At 60.3% G+C, this 5,183-nt stretch overlaps 1 pseudogene; it reads right to left on the reverse strand.

The window, feature by feature from the left end:
• Positions 1–269: 269 nt before the first annotated feature.
• LOC123786344 (rho guanine nucleotide exchange factor 11 pseudogene) lies at positions 270–4,841 on the reverse strand (annotated as a pseudogene).
• Positions 4,842–5,183: the final 342 nt, after the last annotated feature.

Here is a 5,183-nt window from a genome sequence, read left to right on the forward strand (position 1 = left end):
ATTTACACAGAGACTCCTCCTTTCACCTGCGTGTCGGGGGGGGGCTTTCAGATGCAGTCAGCATGCTCAGGAGAGGCCTTGGGGGGCAGCTGGAGGGAGGGGGAGACACTGACACTTGACTGGGACCTGAGCAGACCAGGCGACATGCGGGGCACCCCCGGGGGTCTCAGCTAGACCCATTCTCCACAGCCTCCACCGCGGGAAGGAGGTCTGGGCTCCCACTGCCCTGTGCCTCTGCCTCGGGCGGTCCCCAGAGCACGAGTGGGCAGTTATAGTCCTGGGGACGAGGCTGCAGGCGCCACGCTGTCTTCCGGGGGGGCATTGGAGCTGTCCTCCGAGCACGGCCCTGGCTGGTGGCCGTCCCTGGAGTCGCAGGCCAGGGCTTCCCTGGCCGGAGGTGACAGGGAGCCATCTGTCCATCTAGCCGCCTCCGTGTGGAAACCGCCCACGGGTGTGGTGCCGCCCAACGCCTCTCCCGCGAGGGATCTGAGCAGCTCTCTGTGGGCCACCTCCATGTCCTTGAGCCTGGTGAGCTTGACTGTGAGCTGCTCGATGGTGGGGAAGATGCTGCCCATGTCCCTGAGGGCCAGGCTTGGCGGGGAGTGGTGAGGGCACCTGTGACCTCCACTGGGTCCCCAAAGCCGCCAGGCAAGGAGGCTCTCGGGCTGGGAGGGCTCGGTGCTGGAGTCCGGGGGTCCGGCCGGCATGCTGACATAGAAGCAGTTCCCTTTTCTCAGGAATTTGTAACTTCCTGCCGCCTCGGTGCTTAAAGCCTCTTCCTCTGGGTTCCTGTCCAGCTCGGGAGACTCCCAGATCCCGGAATTCCTTGCCCGTGAGGGCAGCTGTTCCAGAGAACAGAGAGCCATGTCCTCCTGTTCTGGCCCTTCACCCCCAGGGGGGCCATGCCCTGGGGCGCTCGGGTCCCCGGGGCGCCAGCTGCTGCTCCTGAGAGAAGGCGCAGGCGTCAGGCTGTCGTTGGGCTCCCCAGCGGGCTGCGCTTTGGGGCGGTGACCGGGCAGCAGGCCGCACAGAATCAGGTGCCGCAGGCTCTCCACGTCTTCCAGGACTGAGTCGGCGAGCCCTTCCATGAACGAGGACCAGGGAGGGGCAGGAGGATGGGGTCTCTCGTCTGGCCTCCCCTGTTCTCTCCATCCAGGGATGCGGAGGGGTGAGGCAGGGCACCCAGCTCCTTTTCGATCCTGCCTTCCTGCTTCGGATCATCTAGGAGGCCTGCGTGCTTCCCCTCAACCCTCTGCTGGGGCCCAGTGCCTGCTCCAGGCAGCTCCCCGGGCTCTGGTTCACTGCGGAACACTTCTGAGCCATCCAGCCAGACCCTGCTGGGGGTGGGGCTCTGCTGCGCTGGCTCACGGGCGCCCAGGGGCAGGGGATGGGCGAGCATTGGGGCAGCTCCCGGGAGCTGGGCGGCATTCCACATGGCCTCGTCCAAGAGCTCCATCCACGTGTTCTTGTCTGACGACGTCAGTGCCACCAGCTCGTAGATCTGGGGGGGGGGGCAGCTCCGAGGTGCAGATGATGAAGAAGGCTCCTTTGTCTGTGGCCACGGAGCAGATGAGCAGGGCGTTGAGCTTGAGGACAGGACTGAAGGTCTGCTTGCTGTCCGCGGAGCCTGCGGCCGTCTTGCTGTGACACTTGAGCAGCAGCTTCTTGTCCTGCTTCTGCAGCAGCACCAGGAGATCCTCCAGCAGCAGCACATGCAGGTCCAAGCTCTTATCCTTGCTGATCCTCCTGGTCAGGGGCCCCTCGTGGACCATCCTTCTGGCTGTAAGATCCAGGCTCTTGAACTCTGCTGCCAGGGGGTTGCTGGCCCTCTCCAGGGACGTGGTGTCCAGGTGTTTCTGGTAGCCCTCCAGTCAGTGCCGGTTCTCCGTCTTCTTCACCGCTTCGTTCACATACTTGAGGATTTCCCAGCACTGGTCCCGCACCCAGCAGAGCTTCTCGTGCTCGGCAGTGCCACCCTCCATGTGCTTGAGGACGCTCTCCAGCAGCAGTGGGTACTTGGTGAGCCGTTGCATCTCGGACATGATGAGGTCCCTGAACTGCAGCTGCCAGCACCGGGCGGTGACTCTCGGCCTCCTGCATGAAGAGCTGGAAGCGGCTCTCCTTGCGCTGCTTGGTCTTGATGAGCCCCAGGTTGATGGACTGATAGGAGCAGAACTGGGCAGCCACCTGCTGGAGCTCCTCCCGGCCGGGGCCGTCAAACCAAGCCAGCATGAGGTCACCGATGTTTCTGATATGGGGGCCCTCCTCTCGGAGCTTCCTCATGGCCTCGCACCAGGAATTATGGATCTCGATGAGCTCGGGCAGGTTGGGGAAGAGCCGGGCCAGCTCCTCCCGGGGCATCAGGTTCTCCTTCTTCATCCACTGGTAGAAGATCAGGTCCAGGACCCAGAGCGTGCGCAGATGGGAGGCTTCCGTCACAAACAGCTCATTGATGACCTCCTGCCTGTCAATCTCCCTCTGGCTTAGCCTGGCCACCGCATCCTTGCCCATCGTGTGCTGCCAGTTCTGGGCGTCCGGCTCTGGCTCCAGGTCCGAGAGCTGGCCCAGATCGTCCTCTAGGAGGTGGGGGAGGAGGGCATCTGTGCAGAACCCCAGGCTGGGGGACTCGATGCTCCTGCGGCCCATTTTGGGGGTGAAGGGAGGGGTTGGGTTCTCCAGAGACCTGGTGGAGAGGCTGGAGGCAGAGGACGAGGCTGACTGGTGGAGACGGGCAGCCTCCGTGTCTGTGTCCATGTCCACATCACTGCGAGACTGGGGCATGTTCTCCACCTTCCAGGACCGCTTCAGCTCCTCCCGGCCCTTCAGGCTCTCAGAGCGGCCCAGGCGGATCTGAGTGTGAGCTGTTGCTCTCCAGCAGGTCCTTGGGGAAGCTTCCTGTGGAGAGCCCCTGCATCCCAGGCTCCGGGGCATCATACGGCTGGTTGTTCTCAAAGTGCTGAATGATGCTCCTCACATTGCCTGGTTTGACTTCCACAGGGGACAAAGGAATATGGAATGTCCTCTGCGAAGAGCTTTTGGGCCTCCTGATGTACTTGAGGATAGGGTTTCGCCTCTTGTCCTCCAGGGCATCCTTGTCTTTTTTGGAATTGCTGCTCTTCTTGGTCTTTGGGAAGAAGGGCAGCCACTTGTCCTTGTCAGGAGCTGCCTGGACCTTTTCAGCTGTGCCGGAAGGCCATGCCTCTCGGAGACGGAGCCCAGCATAGCCCATAGAGGTATTGAGAGCGAAATCCATGGGGGCACTCCTGTCCTCCTTGTACTTGGAAAGAATGCCTGCCAGGGTGGCTAGCTGCTTCTCGGCCACTTGGCGTTCTCGGACAGAGTCCCCATCCAGGTCCGGCAGGTTATTCTCACCGTACAGACTACACAGCCCCAGGGTGCGCTTTGTTCTGTAGTCCTGGATCTGCTCCTGGATCTCGGGCATGGCTGCCTCCTGCACTTCCCGGAGCATGGCGCGGACGTCCTCACTGCGCGCAGACGCAAGTCAATTTCAGCCTGTAACACCTCCGGGACTTTCACTCTCAGCGGCGCATTTTTCTCTAAGAAAATATTCCAGATGTCTTTTCCTAAGCTTTGGGAATCCTTGGGGTTTGTCTGCTGGTAAACTGCACACAGGTAAAAAAGCAGTGGACTGGGGTTGGCCTGAGAGAAAATGTACCGCAGGAAAACGCCCAGGTGAGCCGGCCGTGCCTTCAGCTTCTCAAGGTCCTGGAAGATGATGTCGCTCTCGTTGTTGAAATAACCCGGGTCATAATCTTCCTCTGGGCCAATAATTAAAGGCTTCGGGCTCTGGTCTGCTCCCTGCTCGCTGGTGCCAGGCCCTGGTGCGTCCGAGCCCTGCCGCTGGTGGTGCTGGGCCAGCCTGGCTATGATCACAGGTGAGGTTCGGGGACTGTCCAGTGCCGAGTTCCGATTCATCAGCGCCTCACTGAGGGAGGGGAAGTGCTCCGTCCCAGTGTCCAAGCTGCTGTCCCCCTCCTGGCAGTCCAGAGAGGGCTGGCCTTCTGATGCTCTCTGGCTGGTGTCACCATATGGGGGGGGGGGTATGTCCACGAAGCCACCCGTCTCCTGCTGGATCTTCAGCTGGAGCTGAGTGACACAACTCTGGGCACCTTCGATCTGCTCCTCCAGCAGGCTGGCGGGATTGCGGCTGTATACCTCACAGATACGCTGTAACTCTTTTTCCTCCTGCCTCAGCATATTGCGAAGGATCTGGGTGGCATGTTTTTGGAATTCGGGATCCTGCAGTGGTTTGCCCCCCCCCCGTGATATGCTGCGGGGGGGGGGCAGAGGTGGGGGCGGAGGCGGCGGTGGGACCACAGGGGTGACTCGGGGGGCTCCGGTGGGGGCAGGATCCTGATGCAGCCCAGAGACACCTACGGACGAGGGGGAAGAGCCCAGGAGGGTCAGTGTGACGTAGGCACCAGATTTGATAAGCTTCACCACCTCCAGGTATGAGCTGTTGGTCACCATGGTGCTGTTGACTTTGATGATCCAGTCGCCCTCTTTGACACCAGCTCTTATGGCTGCCCCTCCAGGCCGCACAGACTGCACCAGAACGATACGGTCCCCACTGACCGTGAAGCCAAAGCCATGCTGGTCCTTCTGGATGATGACACAGCGCTGAACAAGACCTGTCTAGGACGTGTCAGAGGGCTGGTGGAGGTGGGAAGGGGACCTGTGTTCAGGCACCAAATCTCCCAAAGACAGGCCACTTAACCTGTCTATGCTCTGGGGTAACCTCACACTCATGGTTTCTCAGTGTCTCCGCGGAACAAGGATCCTGCAGTTTTGATGTCTTGATCAGGGCTGAGTCAGCTGCAATTTTTAAGAAAGGTGGGAGGAGGGCCTCCCAACCTCATGGTCGGATGGTCGGATGGTCAGATGCTTGGATGCTCGAATGCTCTCTGCTGGCTCTCAGGACCTGGGAACTGAGGCTCCGCTCTACTTGTAGCAGGGAGCATGGTGTCTGTTCTCAGCCCCTGGCCCCTCCCCCATCGGAGAAAAAACCCGAAAGAAAAAGAGGAAAAACTATGACCTTCTTAGAAGCCAAAAACACAACCACAAATCTCTTCAAGGTTAGCGCTATGGGCTAAGACATGAATCACAGAAAGAATGTGCCTTCAAAATATAAGTCTTCACTGCAAGATACAGATGAAGTCCAT

This window comes from Ursus americanus, chromosome 9 (assembly GCF_024610735.1).
Source record: "Ursus americanus isolate L20-20 chromosome 9, mUrsAme1.1.p, whole genome shotgun sequence".
In the NCBI taxonomy this organism is placed as follows: domain Eukaryota; kingdom Metazoa; phylum Chordata; class Mammalia; order Carnivora; family Ursidae; genus Ursus; species Ursus americanus.